The sequence below is a fragment of the Podarcis muralis genome, chromosome 10 (assembly GCF_964188315.1).
Source record: "Podarcis muralis chromosome 10, rPodMur119.hap1.1, whole genome shotgun sequence".
Taxonomy (NCBI): Eukaryota; Metazoa; Chordata; class Lepidosauria; order Squamata; family Lacertidae; genus Podarcis; species Podarcis muralis.
Genome location: NC_135664.1, coordinates 19,412,344 through 19,426,604, shown reverse-complemented (window position 1 = coordinate 19,426,604; position 14,261 = coordinate 19,412,344).

The window sequence follows — 14,261 nt, the reverse complement described above, 5'->3', positions numbered from 1 at the left end:
CCCCACCCCCAACATAAGAACTGCTATCCAAAATAGGTCATACCCAGTGCTTTTTTCCCTAAAATAAATGTTTTGGGGTACTCTCATTTTCCTACTCATATTGAAATACTGCCCCGCAATGAGGCAAAACTTAGATTCATGAAATGTTTCTGGGTATGTGTACCCCTGCAATGCTCTTTTTACCTTACTACTTCCTGTTCTTTTACTATTATTAGAAAATTCTCCCTATGTTCTATCAGTTCCTCACAATCTTTGCACCAATTCTTACAGAATGCACTACTTTCCAACATAAGGTTACCAGATTTTTTCCAATGAATCCAGGGACACTTTTCAACTTCAATGGATTTTGTATCGGGTAAAGGTAAAGGGACCCCTGACCATTAGGTCCAGTTGTGGCCGACTGGGGTTGTGGCGCTCATCTCGCTTTATTGGCCAAGGGAGCTGGCGTACAGCATGTGGCCAGCATGACTAAGCCGCTTCTGGCGAACCAGAGCAGTGCACAGAAACGCCGTTTACCTTCCCTCCAGAGCAGTACCTATTTATCTACTTGCACTTTGACGTGCTTTCAAACTGCTAGGTTGGCAGGAGCAGAGACCGAGCAACGGGAGCTCACCCCGTTGCAGGGATTCAAACCGCCAACCTTCAGATCAGCAAGTCCTAGGCTCTGTGGTTTAACCCACAGCGCCACCTGCATCCCCTTTGTATGGGGACTGATTTGTAAATCCGGGGACTGTCCCTGGAAAACGGCGATGTCTGGTAACTTTATTCCAACTGCAATCCTAACTTCCACCTGTATTTATTCATAAGTAGGCTTCCTGAGTTGCATAGCGTTTATGTTTCAGTAGTTGCGATCCTGTAGTCACTTCAATGGAAATAGGGACTTGCTGCTGTGTAAACCACGGGTCGCAAACTAAGGCCAGATCAGGCCCAATTGCCTTCTAAATCCAGCCCACGGATGGTCCGGGAATCGCTGTGTGGATCACCAGCGCGTGGATCGCCAGTGTGCATGTTCTTTCCCTCTCACACGGTGGCAGCGCAGGTGGCGCCTCCTCCCTCCCTCCTCCTGGCTTCTCCGCACCCTGCCTAGAGGAGGAAGGGGGCTGGGCTTTTGTGTGCCGCTCGTTGTCCTTCTGCTGCCAACACCCCTGCCGTTCGCAAGACACATGAGCCATTGTTGGCTGAGTGCCCATCTCAAGCGGCCGCCATTTAAAGCAGCCCCTCTCCAGAGCCCTTTCGCTCATTGTCCCTCATTCATTTTTTGCCCTTCAAAATATAGTCCGGCCCCCCACAAGGTCTGAGGGACAGTGGATCAGCCCCCTGCTAAAAAAGTTTGAGGACCCCTGTTGTAAAAACTCTAAAGATTGGGCAGATACAGTAAGATTTCCACTTCAAGGACATTTCAAACCCAGCTATTACAAATATTTCCTTTTTGAGAACACATTTCCTCCATAAATCATCGCCTAGCCTTCCTATTTACCATGGCTGTATTATATTGCCCCTCTCCAGTCCCACGACTAGACATTAAATACCCCCAAAATGTATCAGTTACTCCAGTTTCCTTAACAAGGCAGTGCCAATGCTGTACACAGGATGACTCATAGACCAGAGCATCACCTCTGGTGCCACATGACCCAGAAGTGCCATTTCCAGTTCCTCTCATCACGACCATGTTTTGTCTATACAATGGGCTCAGGGCTGAGATACAGCAGAGAACGCAGCTATACGTAAGATAAATATAGAACAGCTTTGATCACTTCTCTGTCAGAAGGGGATCAGTGACGAAAACATAACATTTTGTCAAGACTTCTAGAGTTACACCAATGCTCTAATATTCTGCAGTACCGTGCTTTCTTGGAGACAGCAAAATCTATGGGATTGACTATGGAACAGGGGATACAGGGAACAAGGCAGAGGGCCTTCTTGGTAGTGGCACCCGCCCTGTGGAATGCCCTCCCACCAGATGTCAACTACCAGACTTTTAGAAGACATCTGAAGGCAGCCCTGTTTAGGGAAGCTTTTAATGTTTGATGGATTACTGTATTTTAATATTCTGTTGGAAGCTGCCCAGAGTGGCTGGGGAAACCCAGCCAGATGGGCGGGGTATAAATAATAAATTATTATTATTATTATTATTATTATTATTATTATTATTATTATGTATCTGAGAAAGGATTTTGCCCTTGAGAACTCATTCCTCAATAAGGCGCCAGTCTTATGCACTTTTACCTGGTATTGTGTTCGATGGGGCTTACTTCTGAGCAATGTGTTTTTCAGATTAAAGTTTTTTGATCGCATATCCGATGTACAACAAAACAAGATTCTAAAGAATCTCCTGGACTCCCCTCCTCCCATTTGTTAGTCATTTCCTCCTGCATCTTTTATAATTATCCAAACCTTTTACATCTCCATTGCATCCAAAATTCACCGTTAAATTACAAGTGTTATTCCATCTGAGTAATGTATTTAGGCTTGCACTATAAATGGGTTAGTCTGTGGGTGCCGTGTGACTCCTTTCTGTGCGTACAATGCACACTTTAACCCCCACCTCTGTTTGCATTAAAAAAAAGGCACAACCCAGCAAGAAGGAAGCAGACAGAAATATCCAGAGTGTGATGTGTGTTGCCTCTGATTTCTCTGTGCTCAGCTGGCATGAAAAGAGGTAATGATCATAATGAGCTTATGATGCTGCCTTTCCTCCAGGCTCCCAAAGGGGCTTTGCAAATACATATGATAAATGTGTGACTCTTTCCGAGAGGGTGCTGCCCTGATCAGCAAGACAGATTTCAGACATATACAGCCTCCCCCCTGTACTGCTAATGTGAATGTACATCTAGATGTGCACCCCTGCTTTCAATGTATTGTTCACCCAAGCCCCGCGGAGGCTGGGTGATCCTTTTGATACGAATGGATATGCAACTCTAGCACCAGCCATTGTATTGCACAAATAGTTTTCTGTGACTATAGCGGAATCATTGATATTAAGTCAGTGGGCTTCCGGTTAACGGTTGCAGGGTACAGTTTTATAAAAGGTAAAGGTACCCCTGCCCGTACGGGCCAGTCTTGACAGACTCTAGGGTTGTGCGCCCATCTCACTCTAGAGGCCGGGGGCCAGCGCTGTCCGGAGACACTTCCGGGTCACGTGGCCAGCGTGACATCGCTGCTCTGGCGAGCCAGAGCCGCACACGGAAACGCTGTTTACCTTCCCGCTAGTAAGCGGTCCCTATTTATCTACTTGCACCCGGGGGTGCTTTCGAACTGCTAGGTTGGCAGGCGCTGGGACCGAGCAGCGAGAGCGCACCCCGCCGCGGGGATTCGAACCGCCGACCTTTCGATTGGCAAGCCCTAGGCGCTGAGGCTTTTACCCACAGCGCCACCCGCGTCCCAGTTTTATAGGGTGCAGTTTTGAAGGGAGGTATGGATTCATCCATTCCCTTTTGGTAAATATAATTTCACACTTTCCTATGCACAAGTACCCCACCTGTTTTTGCAACACCTGACGCAGAACTAATGTGAGCTATGCGATCAGCGTAGGAGGGAATCACATGACAACTGGGTTTTCCTGCACTAGTGAATTATTGCACAAACACAAAACCAAGAAAGCAATGGAAGCTGCTTTCTCAAAGCACCATTGAAAGAAGCAGCAGGTACTAGTCTCTGGCTCTTATGCTTGTTTTAAGTAATCTAAAATCCCTACAGTTTTGAATCAGAGAAAGCCCATCTGCTGGGGTCAGAGGCAGTTTTCATTCTATCTGGGAGAGAGAAGAAACAGAAGCATAAATTTTAAACTTCGTTTCAAAGGAGCTGCTATCCCATCCCTTACAGAAGAGCTGGTTAACAAATTTCAAATTTAGGAAGCAAAATCTTCAAGAGGGTTGTTTAGACAGGTAGAAAATCTCGTGGTTGATCAGAATAGTACCCTTCCTTCATCCCCACCATTCGCAGCTAGGAGATAATTCCAACAGAAACAGGTGTGCCGATTGTCAATGTTTACTTTTTCATCCCAAGTCCAGAATGGAAATCAATCCCTTGACTACAACTTGTATTTGTTGTTGTTGTTGTTGTTGTTTTCACTCTGCTAATGATATGCAATTGATAACATTTCTCCCTCCCTTTTGCATTGCTTTCTTTGCATTGAAATGAATGGTGTAGAATAATGTAATCATTACATAATGCATTATGCAATTCATTATGAAAAATTCTGCCACAGGGGACAGTGAGATGATTAATGCAGCTTTTCCCAGAAGTCAAACTGCAGTGAAAAAGAAACAGCACTGCATGCAATCAGCACGAGTCAGAACAGAAATCAGCGTTAAGTATCCCTTTCCCCAGCTCAGGCTGCTGTTTGTCTTGAAGGCCAACTTGCAGGTTTATTCTAGCTGCTTGCTTAGGTTTCTTTCTCTGCGTGTTTTAGAAGGAATAACATGTTACTTATTGCCGATCACAGGAGTCGCCTTATATGATGATCAAATTCAGAATATGCTTCCATTATTCTCTGGGAGTTCCACTCATTGTGACAGATTCTCAGCCACACTTCCGGTAGTCAGACAGGGTACTGTGTTAAAATTGTTTTTACAGGCAGTTATAGAAAGAAAGAAAGAAAGAAAGAAAGAAAGAAAGAAAGAAAGAAAGAAAGAAAGAAAGAAAGAAAGAAAGAAAGAAATTATTATTATTTATTAAATTTCTATACTGCCTTTCATCTGAGGCTCACAAGGCAATTTATAATACAAAAACACAAAAATACACACCATGATAACAAACAAAAGCAATGGTTTAAAAAGCCATAGATTGTTAAATTAGCCAAAGGAGAGGAATGTTTTCCTAAAGATTTGTAACAAAGGCGTGAGGCGATCCTCCCTGGGGAGAGCATTCCACAAGCAGGGAGCCACCACAGAAAAGGCCCCTTCTCATGTTGCCACCCTCTGGACCTCTTGTGGAGGAAGCACACAAAGAAGGACCTCAGATGATGATCTCAGGGTCTGAGTCAGTTCAAATGGGGAGAGGCGGTCCTGTTTTGTTTCCATTTAAGAAGATAAAGGAAGAGAAGTAAAATTTATCTATCAAAATCATCCCTTCTGACCTTGCTAGCATTGTTTACTGGATCCCTTCTTGTTAACATTTGTGTCACCCTTTCCTGTGTTGTATAAACCACATTATATCAGAAATCACCCTGTTCTCTTTCCAGAACTGATATTTAAAACCTGCCATCCTGCAATGTAATTTCACTGATTTCCATAGGGCAGAATCAAACTAAGTTGATTGGCGCTTGCTCTTTTTGGTGTCAGTGGGTTGATCATATCATTTATCTTGATTAAACTGACTAGTTTAGCCTTAACACAGATCTGCGGGTAAAATCTCCACAAACAATGTCTTCTTAGGATCTAACTGTAGATCTCAAGATGTATTTTTTCATAGGAAAACTCTTAATATATTTCAAACTTGAGTGCTTGAGATCTGTGTGAGCGGGGAAAAAATCTCCCAAATACATACCCAAATAGGTTAATAATAAATCATACCTGAACCTAAAATTCATTTCTCTTTCTGCATGAAGTATGCTGTAATTCAGACTACATAGACTGATTCGGAAAAAGAGCATAGATTTCATAGATTTATTGAACGGATGGTTCTGCTTATTGATGCTTCAAATTCAGATTACCTTAGAAAAATCCACTAGTAGTTTTGTTCATATAAAACTGGCAATTGGTCTTTGAGACAATCAAGATTTTACTGGTTCCAACTGGAGTGAAAGTCAAATCCAGATTGTTTATATTTCCAGTTCTTACTGACCCTCCACCCAACAATTCTGTCAATGATAGGGTTTTCTCAAAAACTGTTTTGAAAACTATTGCCAAATTATCAGGGTTCCACATTCATAGTATGCACTTCTGTGATTCAGGTACAGATTGGGTTGCCATTTTCCAACTCCCAAATCCATTTAATCCATGCAAATTAAGGGCATGAATTTGGTCATTTCTCCCAATTGCTTTATATTTTACAGGAGGACAAGAGAAGAGCGTTCTTTAGAACTACTGTATTTCCTCATTTTCAAAACTAACCAGCTAATTAAAGTAATACAAATAATTACCGTAATATTTATTTCATCAATGTACTTCTCTAGGAATTGCTATGGTGTGGTGTTGCTTGTGAGATCTACTGTACTTGTTCCGAGTGGAAGAACTAATGGAATCTGGATGAGCAATTAATGTTCTCTATAGTGTTTTAGATAGATGCACATCACCAGGGGTCATTCCAGCAGACACAATTCTGCCTTCTTTGGTCATTTGTGTATGTGTGTGGACGCTTGTGTGAGCCTTCCTAGTAGCTTCTGCAGAGTGGGTATAATGCTTGATGGCAGGAACAGGTTCACTTATTTACTGAATAGTTGCTCAGAGGAATACTGCATGCATATTCCCCCCGCTCCCCGATGTCTCTGGAACTACACAGCCCAAATCTAGGAAGCCTTTTCCCAATAGTCCAGCAGATGGACATGGGTGGCATGCCTGGAATCCAGCAAAACCCCTCTGTCTAGGCAGCATGGCAAACATAGGAACATTCATTTCCATGCCTTTCCACAAGGGTTTGGAACCACAAAGCTTTTTGATCAGGCGTTGTGCAATGCTTGCACACATGTCAATTTATCTCATATCATTGAATGATGAGTCTCCTCTGGTAACAGAGTTCTCAGGTGTAGATTATTCACTGCCTGCGGTCTTCTGTTTTTTAAATCTACATGGGATATTTTGTTTTGATTCTCCCGTGTTACCAATTGATATTTTAGCATCGTTTACTTATTTCAAGACTCAGTTATACTGTTACCTTTTTAACACCACATTACTCACATTACTTCCCTCCCACCTGCTCCTTTTCTTTTCTTCCAAACCCGCTGTGGAACCACACAGCAATGCACCATAAAAATCTTTCAAAAAATGCCCATACAGCGTTCTTATTTATCAACACCTCTTGTTTATGATATCCTTATCTGCCTACATGATGGCTCTCATGTGCAATTTGTATTCATTTTGTGAAGTGCTGCATCAAATCCTATATTAAAATCACACTGTGCTTTTTCTCATTTGTTGTTTCTGGGACTTTTTTATTTTTTAAAAGGCATTTACCCTTATCTGCCACATATACTCTATCAATCCCTGCTGCCTTTACTCATTGATCCATTGTCCTCTAGATGGATCATGAAAGCAGCTTCATTCTCTTCCTGACTTCACCATTCATTCCAAGGAGGCGGAAAGTAGGGATTGGTTCTTTTAACGCATCCCTATTTTCGTAGCATTTTCTAATTGATATTTAAGTGTCTGGACCTTCCTTCTGCTGGATGTCTATTTTCAACTGTTACTATGTCTCCTTGTTTCTCCTCTTCCTAATATCCCTGATTGGTTTGTCTTTCAGGCCCTTGGCCAGGTTATGGTTGTGGTACATACAGGTGTCCTCCTATCTACTCACTCCCCTTCATGGATCACTGCCTTGCCGTGGCGGAGGGGCTTGAATAACTCAGAGAAGCTATGAACTATGCCAAGCAGGGCACCCAAGATGGACAGGTCATAGTGGAGAGTTTTGACAAACCTAGACAGCATCTTAAAAAGCAGAGACATCACCTTACCAACAAAGGTCCGTATAGTTAAAGCTATGGTTTTCCCAGTAGTGATGTAAGGAAGTGAGAGCTGGACCATAAAGAAGGCTGATCGCCGAAGAATTGATGCTTTTGAATTACGGTGCTGGAGGAGACTCTTGAGAGTCCCATGGACTGCAAGAAGAAAAAGAAGAAGAATAGTAGTAGTTTGGATTTGATATCCCGCTTTTTCACTACCCGAAGGAGTCTCAAAGTGGCTAACATTCTCCTTTCCCTTCCTCCCCCACAACAAACACTCTGTGAGGTGAGTGGGGCTGAGAGACTTCAGAGAAGTGTGGCTAGCCCAAGGTCACCCAGCAGCTGCATGTGGAGGAGCGGAGACGCGAACCCAGTTCGCCAGATTATGAATCTATGAATCTACCGCTCTTTAACCACTACACCACACTGGTCAAACCTATCCATTCTGAAGCAAATCAGCCCCGAGTGCTCACTGGAAGGACAGATCGTGAAGCTGAGGCTCCAATACTTTGGCCACCTCATGAGAAGAGAAGACTCCCTGGAAAAAACCCTGATGTTGGGAAAGATGGAGGGCACAAGGAGAAGGGGACGACAGAGGACGAGATGGTTGGATAGTGTTCTCAAAGCTACCAGCATGAGTTTGACTAAACCGCGGGAGGCAGTGGAAGACAGGAGTGCCTGGCGTGCTCTGGTCCATGGGGTCACGAAGAGTCGGACAGGACTAAACGACTAAACAACAACAACAATAACAACATAGATTGCCAGATTGCTCTGATTTAAACAGGGTGCTCCAGGTTCCTGCAATGCTTCTTAGCCTTGCTTTCTGCAGATCTACCCCATGAGTAACTTGCACAGAGATCTGTTACAGTAAGAAGCCCTCTGCCCCGACCCCGAGGGTGGGGAAAGGCCGAAGCAGGGAAGATAACTCTCTCATTACTGGTAATGAAGCAGCTACATAGGAGTCTGTGAAACCCTTCCAGCTGTCTTTAATAATCATGTTTTTTGCAAAGAGGACTGAAATACATTGCATGAGCAACATGCTCTTCTGTGGCAGAAAATGACATTAAGCAGACCATTATCTCCTGTGGGGCATCAGCCGGATTTAACAAGCAGAAGGAAAACAAACGTTAGATGTATACATTTAATTTATTGGTAAAGATGAATGTCCTGACTTTGCTAAAGGTCTATTGATTAATGACTTCCGACAGGCGGAGGCTAAATACCCAGGGCGTGTGTTGGGGAAGGTCTCCCTTATCGGAAAGGCTGTTGCAATGAACAGCTTTTTTTGGAAAACGGAAAGGCCGTAGCTGGGGTGGGGGTGGGGAATAGTGAATATAGTAAGATACCAAAATTCATATTAATATTCCCAGTTTGCATCTTTGTAGCATATCCTATGATAACGTTTAAAATAGAAATAAAAGTCATTTCTAAATTAAATGTCTGTGTTCACAAATGTTGTCAGTGCGTGGTTGCTAATGGTGATGATCTCAGTATCCCATGAGCCACCACTGCAGGAGAGCTGATTTCTTGGGGATAAGGCATTGTACGCACTGCCTAATCTGTCAGAGCAAATCCATCAAGTTTATCCCCTGAGCACTAGATATTCTACCCATATATATTGACGTAAATTACATATATGGATATCCAATGCATTCTCCTCTTTCCCACTCGGCAAATGTGCGCCATGCAGATTACATGGTACACAGAACGTTCAAGAAAAGTGTCTAGGTAAATAAAATATATTGCATACAGTGAAAGCACCCACAGATTTTCCTTTGGGCCCCTGAGGCATTCATGTGAGGTACATAGGCTACAATACCATGCACAGGTACCTGGGAGTAAGCCCCATTGAACACAGTATAACTTATTTCGGAGTATGCATGTGTGACAGAACAACTGCAACATATGAAGCCATGCCACCCACACTGGCCAACAACACCAGCAGAGTCTGTGTGTGGGGAAAACTCCCCGGCTGGCACAGCAAAGAAGCCAAAATTGGGCCTGTCTTCAGTAGTTTGGCCTGCTTAGGATCCAGATGTCAGGAATAAGCCAGCTCCAAGTGAAGGTTGGCAGCCAACTGCAGAAAGCAGCCAGGAACAGAGAGGCTTTGATTTTAGTCAGGCAGGGGACAGCCAGCAGCTACAGACCGGCTCTTCCTGACCTTGACGGAGAGGTTGATAAGGCAGTAGCTGAGAGCAGGCTAGAACACAGCCAAAGCTTGCCAGAAGCACAGTCAGGTGCCAACAAACTCAGAGACAGCCTCTCAGACCCGGAAGAAGTTGGAGCTGATCCAACAAGTCCGAGTAGTTTGCGAATGGGAGGGTTGCTAGATAGGAAGCAAAACAATAGACGTCAGGGTCATAAGTTCAATATCTGCTGGAGACGGCGGAAGGAGTCTTCAGAAGGGTCATCTTGCATAATGATGCCGATTGCTTTGTTAGAGCCGTCCGGAGCTATCAGTTTGTTTTTGCAACAAATCCTCCTTTTTAATTAGCTACGCTTACTGTGTTATCAAGCTGGTAACCTGGATTCCTGAGACCAGAGGACCCTTGGCTGGTCTAACTCTGCCACCTTCCTTCCTCCATTTCGGAGGTGTCTGCTGGCTACAGCTGGCAGTGTATAGAGCTGGTGGTAGCTTCTCCCCACCAGTACTTGCAGTGGGCTCCACTGGTGCTGTTCAACTGTATCTTAACCCCTCCCAGTGGAGTAGATCAGGGATTAGGATTATTAAATTGGGAGCAGGTGTGCCAACTCCATGGGGCTGAGGTGTCTTTGGCCCCCTCAATATTTGTGGGCAGGGGGCCGAGCCTTCTGAATGTTGGGGTGAAAAGGGGGTGTGCCAGGGTGAAGCGCCATGGCCCTGTGCATCCCCTTGTGATCACCAGCACTCCTTCCCAATTGTCAAAGGAATGCGCAGGGCAAAGGTTGGACTTCCCAGTGGTCCGCCTCCTCTCATCTCATGTGTGAGACATCACATCCACATGACAGGCCACCTTAATGCTGGGCGCAACTCGGCATCTCTGGATGGGAGAAGCATGGGCTAAAGCAGCACTGGGGAACGTCCTCCCTGCAGACCAAATTAAGCCCAGTGGCATCCTAACATGGACCATGTGGCTCTTTCCCTCAAACCGCACCCACCTGCCCCCCATCATCCATTTGTGACATCAGGAGCAGGGCAGGTAAACACTTGATTGAAAAGGAACAATTGATGGCTGAAAGCACATGATGCAGTAACTTTGCCAAAGACATCCTGCTCCACATCTGGTCAGTTTTTGAATGGGATTCCTGGGATCCCTATACAGGTTACAGATGCTTCAGGTTACAGACACTTCAGGTTACAGACTCCGCTAACCCAGAAATAATAATAATAATAATAATAATAATAATAATAATAATAATAATATATTATTTGTACCCCACCCATCTGGCTGGGTTTTCCCAGCCACTCTGGGCGGCTTCCACAGAGACCAAAAATACACTAAAATGTCACACATTAAAAACTTCCCTGAACAGGGCTGCCTTAAGATGTCTTCTGTATGTCAGGTAGTTGTTTATCACTTTGACATTTGATGGGAGGGCGTTCCACAGGGCGGGCGCCACTACCGAGAAGGCCCTCTGCCTGGTTCCCTGTAGCTTTGCTTCTCACAATGAGGGAACTGCCAGAAGGCCCTCGGCGCTGGACCTCAGCATCTGGGCAGAACGATGGGGGTGGAGACGCTTCTTCAGGTATACTGGGCCGAGGCCGTTTAGTACTTCGGGTTAAGAACTTTGCTTCAGGATGAGAAGAGAAATCGCACGGCGGCAGCGGGAGGCCCCATTACCTAAAGTGGTACCTCAGGTTAAGAACAGTTTCAGGTTAAGAACAGACCTTCAGAACTAATTAAGTTCTTAACCCGAGGTCCCACTGTACATACTATTGGAGTTATACCACGGAAGAAAGGTTTTCACCTTTTTGTTCTGTAAATGAAAACAAACAAGCTAATCAAGGTAGCTTAAGGATGAGGACTGTATTGAGAACAGGTATCCTAAGTTTGAATGTAACCCTCTATACTACACAAGTGGAACTGTGTCTCTGCCATTGGTTCAGGCGAAGTTTCTATCTCTCGTTCTTATCCCCTCCATCTACCATTTCAGGATAATAATACTTGCCTACCCTAGGACTGTTACAAGGAGTTCTGAGATAATACTGTTATTAGTATATGATGCATTCTCAAGGACAGATGAATCGCAAACTCCATCAGTATTCTCTGGTGTACAGAATTTCAATGAGCAGAGGGGAAATTACACGAACACGACAATGCTGTTGAAATCCTGACATCCAACTCCCGGTGTCTGGCACACTGTCTTATATTTATAGTGTTATTATATTAAAAAACCATGAGGGCTCTTTGCTGCCGTAGTAACAATTTTCTTCCATTCTTCCTTTCCCAGGCTTATCTCCCCTCCAAGTCTCTAACCATGCCAGCAGTCTTTAGATCATTTTCTTATTTTAGATCATTTTTTTTATTTATTTCAGAGGACAAATCTGCTTTCTCAATGCACTGAGTTCTTGCAGCATACATGGTCAGGGACCTCCAGCTCTCTCCCATCTATCCATAGGGCTGGTTGTGGGGTTAGTAACAACTGTGCTGCATTGCAAAGCTGGTTGCTCTATGTCAGCACTTGTCAGAACTAAGATTGAGTGAATTGCTGTTTCTCTCGCTTTCCCGTTTGTTCAGCCTCCAGTCAGAAATTTGCAGTGTCTTGAAAACATTCTCCATGAAAATTCTTCATAATTTTAGTGTGAATTTCTCCTGGTATAAACACTTTTGTACAGAATTTTACCTATTACAGTTGTACTCTGGGTTACAAACACCTCGGGTTACAAACACTTCGGGTTACAGACTCCGCTAATCCAGAAGTAGTACCTCGGGTCAAGAACTTTACCTCAGGATGAGAACAGAAATTACGCAGCGGTGGTGCAGCGGCAGCCCCATTAGCTAAAGTGGTACCTCAGGTTAAGAACAGTTTCAGGTTAAGAATGGACCTCCGGAACAAATTAAGTTCATAACCAAAGGTACCATTGTATGCACCTTTTTGTAAATCAATTTACCCATATATAATGCATTTTGTATGTTATTTTCACCAATATAAGCATTCATATGCATACCTTACATGCATTCTTGTACACCTTACATGGCTGGATAACTGCGTTGCAAAATTCAGTAAAGTGCAAATTTCAAAGACTGTGTTTTGGTTCACATTGTTGTTCCAGAAAGCTTGCATTTAAATGCAAACTGAATTGAATTTCTTCTCCATCCCTGGGCAGAACTTACCTTCTTCAGAAATGTTTCGTATTGCTTGGCTTTTAATTTGCAGTCCTCAGCCCAGTGCTTCATCATTCGTCAATTTTTTTGTACTCTGAATTCTCATTCTGAGAAGATGTGGGGTGCAACTTCCTTTCCCTGTCTTCTCCTCTCTATTACAGCCACACCATAAGACATTTTGCTTCAAGGAAGTGCCTTGGACAAACACAACTGCCCAATTCCTTCAGCAATGTCCTCTCACTGCATGCAGCAGTGACTCTTAAGGTAAAGGGACCCCTGACCATTAGGTTAAGTCGCGGACGACTCTGGGGTTGCGGTGCTCATCTCGCTTTATTGGCTTAGGGAGCTTCTGGGTCACGTGGCCAGCATGACTAAGCCGCTTCTGGCAAACCAGAGCAGTGCACAGAAACGCCGTTTACCTTCCCACCAGAGCAGTACTTATTTATCTACTTGAACTTTGACGTGCTTTCGAACTGCTAGGTTGGCAGGAGCAGGGACTGAGCAATGGGAGCTCACTCCATTGCGGGGATTCGAACCACCAACCTTCTGATCGGCAAGTCCTAGGCTCTGTGGTTTAACCCACAGTGCCACCCGCGTCCCACACATTCTCACCAAGAATCCTGAGAACTGTAGTTTGCCCCAACAGTGCTACACTTCCCAGAATCCTCGACAGAGTGCAGTTCTCAGAATCATTTTATGTGTGTAAAATGTATGGTGTGTGTACGCAGACTTAAGCATATCCTTTATCCCTGACCTAGTTTTAAAGTGATGTAGTGCTTATGTCAAAACAAAAAACACACACTCATCCTTTCCTACTCTACTTTCCACAGGGCAGCAGCCCATAATATTCCTAACCAAACCAAGAAAGCAGCCTTCCTGCAGCAGCAAGGGGAAGGGACACAGTGCAGACAATCTTTTTTGCAGGGTAACTTGCAGAAGATCAGAGAAATGTCATCTCCACTCCAGCCAATCAGGGTCCTTTTTTCTTGAGACCCACTAACTTGCTAGGATCTCATACTATCAGCCTCCCTTCCCCCCAGAAATGGCCAGAAATTCTGCCCAGAGCAAGCCAGAATTCTTGCATAGTTGCCTATGACAGAATCACAGGGAGATTATGGGTTCTTGTGCTTGAAAAATAAATATACAGTGGTACCTTGGGTTAAGAACTTTAATTTGTTCTGGAGGTCCGTTCTTAACCTGAAACTGTTCTTAACCTGAGGTACCACTTTAGCTAATGGGGCCTCCCGCTGCTGCTCCCGCCGTGCGATTTCTGTTTTCATCCTGAAACAAAGTTCTTAACCCAAGGTACTATTTCTGGGTTAGCAGAGTCTGTAACTTGAAGCATCTGTAACCCGAGG